Raw genomic sequence first — 13,824 nt, 5'->3', positions numbered from 1 at the left:
GCATAAAACCTAACTGAAATACCTCAAAATTGTACCTAAAATAGAACTAGAAAATAAACCAAACTGCTGCAGTGATTCAAAATGAAAACAATATTTGGCAAAGTATAACTTAGAGCTTAGTGAAAATAGAATTTTAAAATTACTTCTTAGCCTATAAAAACATAACCTTTTAAAACACAGCACTAACCATGCAAAGAAAGCCTTCCAACCCATCAGTTCAAGCTTCTCAAGAAACAAAAAATGCTTTAAAAACTATTATTTTGACTAGTTGTGGGTTTACTTTTGAACTTGTCAGATTCCCAGGCATTGCATCAGTTGCTACCAACAACCACACAGGCACTTTAATATTAATACAACCAGATCTGTTCTGGTACAGTAAAACTTCAGTTGTGAAAAAGAAAATGCGGGACCCATGAGGAATTAGCTGTTAGACCAAAGGCTGTCATTATCATCTGCTGAAATTGAGCATTTGAAGAATACATCTTCCTCGTTGCTTCAGACCTCCTAAAGTTCCTTTCAATTAAACTGACTCCTGCAGGACAGTTTTTAGGAGAGGACTGTTTGGTCTGGTCTGACAAATTTTCAAAATATTTCTCCTTTTTTTTTTTCTTTTTTTTTTTTCTTTTTTAAGGCCAGGAACTAAATTTATTTATATTCCAGAATTTGCACAGTGGCAAGAATGTGTGTTAGAGCCAAGCACTCCCTCACAAGCAGTCGTATACACACTATAAACTACACCTTGAAATGATGCCATGGATGTGCTTCCCCACACATGCCATATGTCAGGTATCAATAAAAGCCTTCTGCAGAAGTAGCAAAAGGAGCTGTGACACATCTGGTGAACCTGCTGCAAGCCCCACCACGTGTTTCATTCACAAAACAGCAGCACAGCTGAGAAGCTGTGACCTTGCCTGAGCATAAAGCCCATGCTCTTTCTCTCAGAGGTGCTCAGGCAAACCTTCATTGCAACAGCAGAGATGGTCACCTTCGCATAACGAGGTTGTTAGTTCATGTGATGGAATAGCCATTCACATTTGAATAGTTAAGCAGCAGTTCTGCAACAGCTGCAGCTCCTTGAGTTAATACCCCATTCAATACCTCACTGCTTGTGTAGGAAAACAAAACAAACAACAAAACAAAACGAGGCAGAAAATCCCACACTAATATGGAGGGCACTCTATATTCCACTCGCAGTCTGGTGCTGTGCAATTCTCTTCTCCTCCCTCACTCCTGCTTCATGCCCTCAATGCACACTGCCACAGGAGCAACCTCCAACTCTCCCAGGTTTCTGGGCTTCCCCACCTTCTCAGCCCAGAGAAGGCAGTAGGGTCTCGGGCTGCAGTACGGCCAAGTATTGCCAGAAGGGCCCGTATACACTGACAGTTTTGCCATCATCAACAACATGCAGAAAGAGATGCTGAGCTGTCAGGTCTTTTTCACAGCTCAAGCTGATGCACCATGTTTTCTCCAAGGACGAGGCAACTGTTTAGACACATCTGGTGAACAGACTTTGGCCTGTAGTTGCCAGTGAAAACACATGTAGTGTCCCCATCCCACAAGATCTAACCAAAGACAAAAATAACAAATGAGCAGGAGAAAAATTGAAGTTAAGATACATAAAAAAAAATTTCATACAACAGATGGCAATTATTGCACTAAACTTGCGTCTGGTTATGAGTGGTCACTTTCCTCATGGTAATAAATATGCTTCTGTCAGCCTATAGGTTACCTTTAGCTCATGTAAGCATCATTTTTTCATATTCCAGATGACATATATGCCTCTTAAGAAACAAACAGGAGAAAACACTGCGGAAAATGTTTTTAGGTAAAATTCAGCATTGCCTGTCAGAAATTTGAGCACAGTTCCAATCTAGTCTCACAAGTGGAAAAGAAACATTGCAGCACATTACCTTGATTTAGCTTCTGTGTAGTAGACAACATGAAGACAGTATCACCAAACCTCTCACACGGGTTGTGACCTGCAAGTTTCATTTTCCTTGCTGAAGACAGAGCATCGCCTGGCATGACTTGAACAAGAAAGACGACACCAATTATGCTGCAACCAGAGTCTGAATTCCTCACAAATTAGGACCTTAAACCATATCGCAAGGATGATTTAAATGCTTCCTTTCCCTCATGCCTCCTGCTCCCCAAACAGCTTTTCTATTTTCAGTCCAGAGTTAATGTTTCCGTTCAAGCTCAGTTATGAAATTTTACTGGCTTCTTTAACAGAAATTGGAACAATCATAACAGCTCTAAATAACCTGTTTGCTTGCACCCATGTACACAGGAATTTGCCATTGATGCAATGTTCAGCCTCGACAGAGCTGGGAAGAACAAACCAAGGTTAACCATTTGGCTTTACAGATGAATAAACAAGGAAAACATGCACATGGTACACTGGACTGGTTTTAGATCATGTACCGAAGCATTATCACTACAGTATGTCTCCATTATTGTATTACTTCTATGATGAACTCAACATCCCTTTAGCTATTTTTTCTAGTAACTTTCAGCTGCTATGTCCCCACAGTTTAAAGAACAATGTGTGCTATAAACTTGTGCAGACACAGAATATTCTGTGTTGGGTTCTGACATCTAAAATTGTGCATTGTTGTTATGTCTCTTGCTTCAAAAGCCAGTTCTGTTAATTGTTCACAGTGGTAAAAAATGTGTAACATTACTAACCAAGTAACTCTTTCATCCTTTCACTCAAGAACTACACACACAATTAACTCCATGGTAATATTCCCACTGAATTTCATTTCAAATATGCCAGGGAAGTTGAGTGTCACTGTTGTGTAATACGTACCTGAAGATTGTGTTTCTTCAGTTTCTATGAAGTACTCCCACCAGCAGCTATTACAATTCTCTGTGGCATAGCCACCTGCTTCCTAAGAGGAAGAAAAAAATCCCTTTGGGTCAATGTGCAAACCTGCAGCACTCTGGGGCTGGTGTATGAGACAGTTCCAGCCTGGCACCAGTACAGCTGGTAAAATACTGGATTTTTTTTTTTTTTCTTCCCCATTTTTAACAAGTGGTTGGATCCCATTAGCTCTAACCCTTCTGGTGCTAGCAGTGTCTCTCATTACTGTTATTGCCTGTTCAGGCAAGATTCTCCAGAAATCCCTCCCAAAGCTCTAGATTCTTAAACCAATACATACTGTTGCTTCTTTTGCTTCTCCTTTTCCCCCTCTTTCCCAAGTAAGATGCTAGACATGTAATGTGTCTTTGAGATATTTAAGGAACCATTAATAATTTGTTGTACTGAATTCTGTATTCAGATTCTTGCGTCATGATGTCAGGAATGGAAGCTCTGATTTAAATCACCCTTTCCTAGTATTTTATGCCACCTCTTAATTCTTCGCAGATTTTGACACCTTGTTGCTTTGGAGACATCTGTTCTTTTATCATGACATTGCCCCACAATAAGCAACAGCAGAATTTCATGTGGTGTATTGGAAGGAGCATATCCTTCAGAAGGGTTGTTAAGAAGCGTAACGTACCTTCAGCGACACCTGTACACAGATTTCTCTCCCTTCTGACGTTCAGACACATACCCGCCTTTCATTAGAGCAATCCTTTATTTCAAGACAGGGGGACTGAGCATATCGTGACAAGATGTGAAGAGCTGGTTTGGACCATCTAAAACTTCTGGTTTCACCGAGACCACACATTTTTATACTGCTGCAGCAGAGGATGCCACTTTGCTAGGCAGTGCTACAACTGCAAGAGGACAAGGGGAAGAATAATCTTTGTCTTCCAAATAAGGATTTATTTCACCATTTTTTAAACAAATAAAGTTTTCTGTGATGCAAACACTGGCAGACAAATTGACCTACCTCCAACCAATTCAGTAAGATCAGAGAATTGATCCATTTAACATTGGATTTACTAACCCCTTATTCATGTAATATCTATGGAAGCATATCCCAGAGGTGGAATGCAAGAAAAGCTGTATTTAAATGCAGAATGTTTAGCTTTTAGTATAATCTTGAAAGTTAATTTTAGTGGAAACTTGCCTTTTTACTACCTCAATTTTGGCAATATAGCTGAGAGTGTTACTAAAGAAATTTGCTAGACAGTTGTTTACATCTTTTATTGCAGTGAAATTTTCATAGTCTGTGGATTGCTTTTGCATTGCCATGATTTGGAGCTATGGAGTTTTGGCTTTCCTTCAAACATCTTCATGGATTTCCTTAAAGAGTCAGTTCTTGAGTCCTTTTGAGGACAACCCATTATGGCAACAAGGAGCCTATTTACACTGCTACTAAATAGATAGTCCTAGTTGTGTTACTAAGCAGTTCCAACCAAAAAAAAAGACTGCAGTTATTCTAAATAATAAAAAGCCATGTCATCTATATAGTGAAATAAAAAGCTACACTTTATTTCACTACAGAAAAAATACAGAGCAAATTATAAAGGAGTATTTTATTAGATAATCATTTTGAAAATGCTACAAAGTATTTCTTCTACATATCAATGCAAAGAGATTTAGCAGTGAGCATTTTAAGACTCACAAGAAGCAATTTGGGACTCCTTTTATATTTTTAAACTCTAGAAATATACAAGAACTTTGCAAAAATAAGTCAAGCAATTTTTCATAATTTCTTCCACTTCCCCAAACATTTCAGTCTTGGGGAGTCAGTTTTCAGGATTCACGGGCAAATGAAGACATTCCTCAAGGTACAGATATTAGGAAGGGGTAGGGATGGGGGAGGGGCAGTTCAGATGCTCATTTTGGATGCCTGTTCAGCCTGCAACAGATCATACTGTACCTGCTGCAAACTTTCTTCCCAACAGACCTTAAACAAGCATATGTGCCTGCTGGGCAGTCAGCAAGACACTTATCACAGGCAGTGCATTGCTAGGAGCATTCTTTTAACTCAAAAGTTAAAAAAAGGAGGAAAAGGACAAGGCAAATTGATCCTGAGGCAGAAAGATTGTCTTTTTTGTCCTTTTAGCTACTTGCAGACTGTTTGAAGTGTCTGTGTCACTGTCAATCCTATTGTCATCTCCTCTTCCTGGCCTGTAACCCAATTATAAGGCCATGGCATGGCTGGTGCAAGAGGATCACAGAATCATAGAATAGTTTAGGTTGGAAAGGTCCTTTAAGATCATAAAGTCCAACCATTAACCTCACACTGCTATGTCTACCACTAAACCATGTCCCTAAATGACATATCTACACATCTTTTAAATAACTCCATGCAATCTCATTACTACTTTACTCACACTTATTATACAAAATGAAAGATATCAATCAACACAGTATTTTGTAATTCTTTAACATCATTTGATTAAAATTACCTGAGACAGATATCATTGTAGTACTATATAACTGAAAGCACACAGATGAAACTGAGGAAATTTAAGACAAAAGTGAGTACAACACCTAAAACTTATGTGGCATCATTTATGTAGACCTTTACTACTGCAGGTAGATCAGAAAACTTTCAGCTGCTTATGGGCTTCTATGTACAAACCAGAAGTACTTCTTCCAAAACACCAAGGTTTGAATCAGCATCAAACACAAAATGGAGCTGGCAGGCTCAATAAATTTAAGTGGCTAATTGGTCGTTAATAAATAGCGCAAATGGAAAAGGAAGGCTGAAAACTCAAAAGAAGAAAGCTAGGGTCCTCTCTGGCCACCAGGCCAGGTAAGTCCCAGGTGTAACTCAGAGACAGCTTTGCTCTCTTCCTTTAGCACAAATAGCCTCAGAAACAGCCAGGGTGAATCCAATGGCTTTCCATCCCCCTAAGAGGTGCTCTCCTCACCCCTGAGGAGAGGACAAACACGGACTGAATTCCCTCCAGTGGCACATGTAGCAAACTTCCCCCCTCGTACCCCCCAGTGTACAGCAGACGTGGCAGAAACACACAACTCTGTGAGGAGCAACTATTCATAAACTCCATATACTGAGTTACCAAATAATTCCCTGTATTTGATTTAGAACCTTTTCCTCCAATTTCACCCAGCTTGGTTTTTATTCCCTGTAACATAGTATTTTTAATACATAACGTAAGGAACATTTAATACCTAGGGAAGATGAGGAAACGCTTCAGGCTGAATTGATCTCTATAGAGAGTGTATTAAAAAAACCAGTAGAAACACAAGTACTGAACATGGACTCAGCTTTAAATGTATGAGCGTTGGCTCTTGTAATCAGTAGTTGAAGTACATAAGCAGTCTGGTGGAGTCACCACTGGCTTCACAGGCTTGAATTTCAACACAAGCTTTAGATGCTGCAATTGATTGCAGCTATCAAGTACTGCACTTTGAAGAACTAAATAAGCATTTTGTAGCGCAAAGCCCACGAAGCTTTTTTCAAAGACCACCTAATTCAAGGAGATTCTAGATCAAATTGAGATTACTGAAATGGTATGTTAACTATTTAAGTATACTCATATTTTAATAACTATTTAACCTCATTAATACTATAGATATATCAATTAAAAATTATGAGACAATATTTAACAAATGTTTAAAGCTGAAAGACACTGCAGAGTATGGGTTACATATTTTCTAGGTGGCACATAATCTCTTACCATCTTGGTATAAATAAATTTTGGATTATTTTCTTATCCTCTGTTTTACTGACAATATTCTGCCTACTAAATCTGAGCAAGTCCTTCTTTTCTCCTATATCAGAAGTGCAAATATCTTCCAATACTTTGAAATTATTACTCTTTCACTGTCAACCTGATCTGCATCAAAATCCCACTTCCAAATAAAATGGTCTTCAATTTTTTTTTACTACGTCTTACTTTTAAAAGAACTCCAGTCACACCAAAGCTTATCTCTAGTGTGTATAAATAACACTATTATAGTTGGCTCAAACATATTGGGAGACAAAAATCAAGTGAAAAAAGAATTTAATGGCTGAGAATAGCACTGAAGAACTTTTGATCAAGAGGTATTTCAAATAAATTTATATACACAGTCTAAGAATCACTTCATTCGATAGCAGTATAGGCAAGTTTTTACAAGTAATTCCTTCTTTACTTGCTTTTAGGGGGTAGGCATTAAATGAGATAGGAACTTTTGTGTATTTGCTAGCTCAGCTTTCTCCTCTGCACACTGCAAAAGCTCAGATGCAGAGATATCTTATAACTGAGTAACCAGAAAGAAAATCCTCACAAGCTTTTCACAATTGAGCCACGTAACTCCTGCTGTTTCAGTGTGGCCAGTTAGATACACACCATTGAAGCTGCACATACTTAATCTGCATACTCTGGAAGTTAGTGCTTAAGTTTGCATAATGTCATAATATTTGCTTTTTCCCTGAAATACTGGATTTTTAACACATTTCTTGCTGCTTATACTTTGCAAGGGACATCAAATGGACATATACAGTTACAAGACTTACTTGTATTTTTGAAAGAAAAAGGCAAAAACATTTTAAAAACCACTGCAATTTAACTTATATAGCTGAAATATATTGTTAGCAGTACAGATTATTTAGTGTATGTTTTTATATAAGGCTATATACAGGTACATAAAATAGATCTATGCTGAGTCCCAATATGTTAACATATTTTAGTATATTTCCTATCACCATACATTAGGTACATACCACATTATGTGTGCTTTCCAGGTCCTGAAGTTCATTAAAAAGCCATTTAATAAAAAGCAGTTCCCTCTAATGTTAAAAATTTCAAGGGACAGGTAATTAAATCTGTACTCTGCTGCAGATTTCTAGCTTACTTACTATTCATTTTGAGCATGCTAAAAACAATTAATACTGAAGGACAAAATGTAAGTTTTTAGCTGCTTAAAACCAACCTCACTCTTACTTAATTTATATTGATGTTGATTCATGACATCAGTGAAACAGTTGTTCAGCCAAAAATCAGAGGGGCATGGGATGAGGGATCAATCTGTACCATTTCTGTGCAATAATTATATCAGGCAGGTTAATTAAAGTCCTAGGGGAGAGAGAAAATATTTTGCCAGACCTGCTCCAAACTGAATGCCCTTAGATACAAAAGAGGGAGGGGTCTTAATTTAAGTGTTCTCTCAAAAAGACAAGCACTTCCCTGATAAACACTACCTGGAAAGCTGCTGAAATCCTGAACAAATGCTGGTGCAGCTTGTTTACTAGTGACATAAAAGTGAAAAAGGAAAAATTAATAAATGGTGCCAGGTTGTGGGGGCTGCTCTTCCTACAGACATCCCCTTGCTCACAAAGCCCAGAGCCATCAGGCCATGTCTGCTCTGTGCTGTAGCACACAGAACCTTGGCTGGTACCATATGAAGTGTTTAAGAATATTAGTGTGAAGAGCAACCCTGCACTGATTTAATTCACTACAATCAAATGCAGTGTTAATAATAAATTCTACAATAAATTAAAATCCATATTTTGAGAACAGTGCAAAGATGCAAATAATAATGCATTAAGAACGTTTTCAGGCAAGGTATTTTCTCTTTAACCCTCACTCTTCTATAAATATCTCCACTTAAAAAGAGGATTAGCCTTTCTTCTCAAATATCATTGGTGTGGCTTAAAAGTAGCTGCAGGAGAATTCACAATCTAGATAATAGCCAAGCCCTTGAGTACAATAAAATGTAAAATATAAAATTAATTACCCCATAAAATACAGTAGTACATTCCTGTATTTGGCACTTCTGCTGTAGCATCAACATACATGGTGTTATAACTGTTAGGACAAAATTACCTCATTTTAAGAGGCAAAATATGTGACAAATAAAATGCTTTCATTTATAAAGCCATTAATAAGGTAAGATTACCAAGTATTGTTACAGCATTGGTAATACAACCTCGTCTTAAACTGCCAGTCTGACCTCATTTTCTTAGACTGGGAAATCAAGCTGAGCAGACCGGAGGTAGGTACTTCAAATACAATTCATGTAGTTTTGGATTACAGATATAATTAGACATGATCTTCCAAGGAAGTATCTAGAAATATCAGAAGTCCTGGAGTTACTCAGAGCCTAAAGCAAGAGTGAAAGTGGGGACAAAGCAACTTGAAAATCATTTAGCACTTAAAACCTATAGTAGGTAAATGTACATGGGAGTGACCTACGAAGGAGTCTGAGCTGACAGTGAACCATTCCTCAATCTCTGGGTAAATCATCAGGCAGCAACATCAGCTGCAGCTCCCCCAACCTGGGTTGTCTACCCCCAGAGTGGCTGGTTTCACCTTGGCTGAGGTACCTGCCCACAGGTCAGAGTAACATGGCAGTCAGTCTCCAACCTCAGTACCAGCAACATGTCCCACTGACAGAAACATTGGCTCCAATTCTTGAAATTCCATTACAAAAGCAAACAACAAATTCCAGATGCAACAGCAACAGAAAACACATACACAAAATAAAACCCAAACTACTAAACAAAACACAAGCACACAAATGAAAAACACACATACGCTTTCTAGAGTCAGATCAGTAGGAATATACACTCATTATACTTAGTTTCTCTTAGAAAAGAAACAGTTAAAACCAAATCAAAACACATACAAATTATTTGTGCTTCCTTATTGCAAATCTGTATGTTTTCCACATATGCAGAGTGTCCAGTTTGTCATATTCATAAAAAAATGCCAAAGACAAGTTTTTCCAGGTCACATGCATACCAATAGTCTCAGTTCAATGAGACACCAGTCATCCAAGAGGAAATATATATGCCCTCTTATACTACCATCAGTTGTATACATCAGACAGAAAAGTTTATAGTCTGAAAAGGTAACTTACACACCAAGGGTAAGCTGACATCTCCCATGTGTCAAGGCACAAGCAGAAGAAACCTGGGGAAGTTCAAACTCTTGGAACTTCTCAGGCCTGGGTAGTGTAACTCTCTGATGCTCTGATGCATGCTGCTGATGTCTCTTTTAGGAGAGCCTCTCTAGCAACCTCTGAGAGCATGGTCACAGGCAGCATTTTTCATAGTCTTTAGATAGATGGATTTGTAAACTATGTGAGACAGTGTGATCAAATGGCTATATTGGAAGCATAAATCTACTTCTGGTTTTGTTCCTATTATATTTGTGTAAACCCAGAACCTGGAAAGTAAATCTGGTGTGGTAAACTTAGTATTTTGAGGTTTATTAGCAGATGCCAGGTGTTTCAAACTTGTTCTCAGGTTTGTTGATGACCCTTTTTACAAACAAAAGACCATATATCTTAAGGCTAGCTATTTTTAAGTATAATGAGAGCTAATATTTAGCAGGTTTTTAAAGGCTTAACAGTTATCCAGTTAAATCACCCATATATCTTCAATGCTGTATTTGTTAGTTTTAATATCTCCTGGTCAAGGGACAGAAGGAAAAAGTTGCATAGATTTTATTGGTAAGGATTTAGTTCAAATAATGTCTAACCCATTTCCTGTTATTTTCTTCCATCAGAAAACACCTTTGGAGTCCAATTAAAAAATAACCTCAATTTCCATTTTATTAGTCCTGAACTGTTCTGTAAGAAATATTTCCATACCTGAATAAATGTTTCTGAAGAAATACTCTTGACAAATTTCTAGTCAGACTTTTTTCATATAGAAAGAGAGGAGAGAAAAGATTGTCAGATTATTTCCTAAGAAATATTCCATTGACTCCAGCTGGCCTAATTTCAAATACAATTTTCTACTGGCTTACTTATCTTGTTACAAGGTCTCCAATTGTTGAGTCTTTCACTGAAAGAAGTAAATGAAAAAGCTATAAAACTAGAACTTTTATTTTTTTGGTAGGATTCTAGAAAGATATAGAAATACTTCATTTTTAAAAATTATTTCTTTACGTGAGACTAATAATTCTGCTCTTAATATAATTTGATAATTATATATAATTATATATACAGGCTATACATTAACCCATCTAGAGAGAATTACTAAAGCACATAAGGATTCCAAGATACCTCTCTGGGATATTAGATAGAGTTAAGCCTAAAGTGGCACAAGACCTGTATCAGCCAGATTTTTAAAAGACCTAAGGGAAAAATTTCAGCTTTTCACCATCTACCTTTGGATGCAAGGAAGAACAATTCCCACTGAAACACTTCAAGATGAGCCAAAAGAATTCAGCAACTAAAACCTGCTTTAAGTAAAAGGTTTAAAAAAAAAAAAAGACTACTCTAAGGAGTAATTTAATTCAAATTCTGGAAACTTTTAAAATACATGCTATCATCCAAGTGTGGGCACCAAGTGTGTCTTAGGACTCCTACAGATTTTTGTGTTACCTGGGAGCCCCCTGCTGGGATTCTGTTGTGAGAAAACAAGAAAAGAGAAGGGTTTTGTTTTGAAGCTGTGTCACAGAAGTTTCAGTAATATTTAATTATGCTATATATGGTATATTAATGCAACCTTCTTTAATTTCTCATTAGCAAATCACTAGAAAGGAGAACTCTGCATAACAGATGCATATGCTTAGTATTACTTTAAATACTGAAAATACTTTGAAATATTCCTTACTGTGGGAATTCATGACAATGATTCAAATGGACAGCCTATCTGCTAGATGCAAGAGATCCAAACTGATGGATGATCTGTGTGGTTATCATTAAAGAAGATATAAACAGAATTGGGTTTATTCATTTTGACTAACACATGTACCAAAAAAAAAAAAAAAAAGGCAAGTCCAAAAACTCAGACATTTCAAGACCACATGGTGACACATGTTCCAAAGAAAATTGTTGTCTTTCATGGAAGAATATTATTTTCATTGCGCCACTTGATTTAAGTGAAAAAATATAGAGAAGTTTTCAGGCACACAAGCTCCTCTTTAGGTCTAACCAAACCAACAGATTTCAGGCTAAGTACATGTTAGAACAATTGTTGTAACTCACAGATCATCAGTATTTTCTTTCCTGAAAAACTCATCTGAAATATTTCAACCCATTCTGTGGTCACTACCTCCTCCATTCTGTCAGGTACGGCCATTCAGAGCTCTGTGCAATTAAACTGCCTGGGTTGTAAACTGCAGCCTCTTCCACAGGTATTTTGTACCCATATAATTTCACTCTTCTGGTTGTGAATGATACAGACATAAAGCTTAGTTTCCAGATTAGACTTTGAGGATATTTTGTAGGTCTCCCTATAAGCTGGAAATGTTTTCTCAATGGCGATGGAAGTTTCTGGTTTTTGTGAGCATTGAGGTGATGGCTGTTTGATATATATGTATGAGCTTTCACTCACTAGTCATCTTTTATTCCATTTTTAATTCCTTTTTTTCTGTTATTTCCTAATGGCAAAATGTCAGTCTTATGTTTAAGATGCCAGTGAAAATATCAAAGCATTTTCTTGAAAAAAATCAAAGGCCTGCATGCTCACAAGATTATAAGTAAATCTGCCTGAACACTGCACAGCACTATTCAAGACTTTCTGCTTTCATGGGGAATAACTCAATCTTCTGCTATACTCAGTCACCTATAGGAAATTTTATCAGTATAAGCAAATTATTTGCTACATTGAAGAGCTGTTAGCATACTCAAAGAGACAGTCCTGGCCATAGCAAGAGATCAAAGGGAAAAACTTATCGCAGTTCTTCTCCCTATGCCAGGTATGCACTTACTTTGTGTAAAGGTAACAAGAAGTAAAATGTGTATGTAAATATTTTCCCTTCCAAAGCAACTTTAAATTAGATGCAGGAAGAATGTATGGAACTAGTAGAAAATGCAATGTATGAACTTGAAAATACAACATTTCCAAACCCATTTTTAAACCTTTCTCCTCTAAAGGTTTCAAATCCATCCTTCGATACAAATGTAAGGAAACATTGAAGGAAAAGAAATAATTCTGTGAAACCACTGGACACTAAACCTTAGCAATAATATGGTATTTAGCTACTAGACATGAGAATGATAGCAAAAATGTATACAGGATGGAAAGTAGAAGGATGAAAGTTACAAAACCCTACAGGTTGACACAATGTCTTTCCTACTTTTCTACATTTTTATTAGTTTATCTTGATGAAAGAATGCCTATGTAATTTATTATTACTTACATCATCAAAACAGTTCAGGGAAGAACTTCTGAACTATGAAATTCAACAGAAAATATGATACAGTAGTCAAGTAGCTATGCCTTACTGTATTTCCCTCTTGTCCTGTGAGGAAAAAAAAAACAACAAAAACAAAAACAAACAAAACCCGCAACCAAATAAAACCCAAGTAAAATTACCCAACTACCTCTTGGGACTCAAGAAGCCATGCATCACAGAAAGGTTATGATGAAACAACACAAAGTGAGAATTAAACACCATAAACAACCTGTTCTTACCTGAAAATTCTCCTATTCAGACAACATAAGCAGAAAAGTTTGTTTTATAAGCTTCAGTCTTAATTCAGTATTTTAACATTATGGTAAAAAGCATCTGTGTCATCTAAGGAGGTTTTTACTTGTTCGGTCCTCGTGAACATTGCATAAATAAAGGCAAGGTAGCATTAGAAAGAGTCTACTGTACTGTGCTCCTAAAGCTAAAGATAAAAGAAACAGGCACAACAACAGATACTGACGGTGAGGAATTACACGTCAACTGCTTATAGAATCAAATGCAGACGTTCCTAGGAGAGAACAAAAGCCTGCAGAGTCTGAGCCTGCAGAATATTAAAGATCACAGAATCACAGAATATTCTGAGTTGGAAGGGACCCACAATGCTCACCAAAGTCCAACTCCTGGCCCTGCACAGGACAGCCCCAAGAGTCACACCATGTTCCTGAGAGCACTGTCCAAATGCTTCTTGAACTCTTGTCAGGCTTGGTGCTCTGAGGTTACTCAAGACAGGAGGAAAAAGGTGAAAAGAAGGCCTGATACAGGTTAACATCAAAGCCTGAGCCAGGAAACTCTCAAAAATACATGATTATCTGTCCTGATACT

At 37.2% G+C, this 13,824-nt stretch overlaps 1 protein-coding gene across 4 annotated transcripts in view; it reads left to right on the top strand.

The window, feature by feature from the left end:
- Positions 1 to 13,824, top strand: part of GABRB1 (gamma-aminobutyric acid type A receptor subunit beta1) — a 123,538-nt gene that overhangs the window by 68,226 nt on the left and 41,488 nt on the right. The window lies entirely within an intron of this gene.

Source organism: Aphelocoma coerulescens, chromosome 4 (genome assembly GCF_041296385.1).
Source record: "Aphelocoma coerulescens isolate FSJ_1873_10779 chromosome 4, UR_Acoe_1.0, whole genome shotgun sequence".
NCBI lineage: Eukaryota > Metazoa > Chordata > Aves > Passeriformes > Corvidae > Aphelocoma > Aphelocoma coerulescens.
The sequence above is the reverse complement of the archived record's forward strand: the minus strand, read 5'-3'. Positions and strand labels throughout refer to the sequence as shown.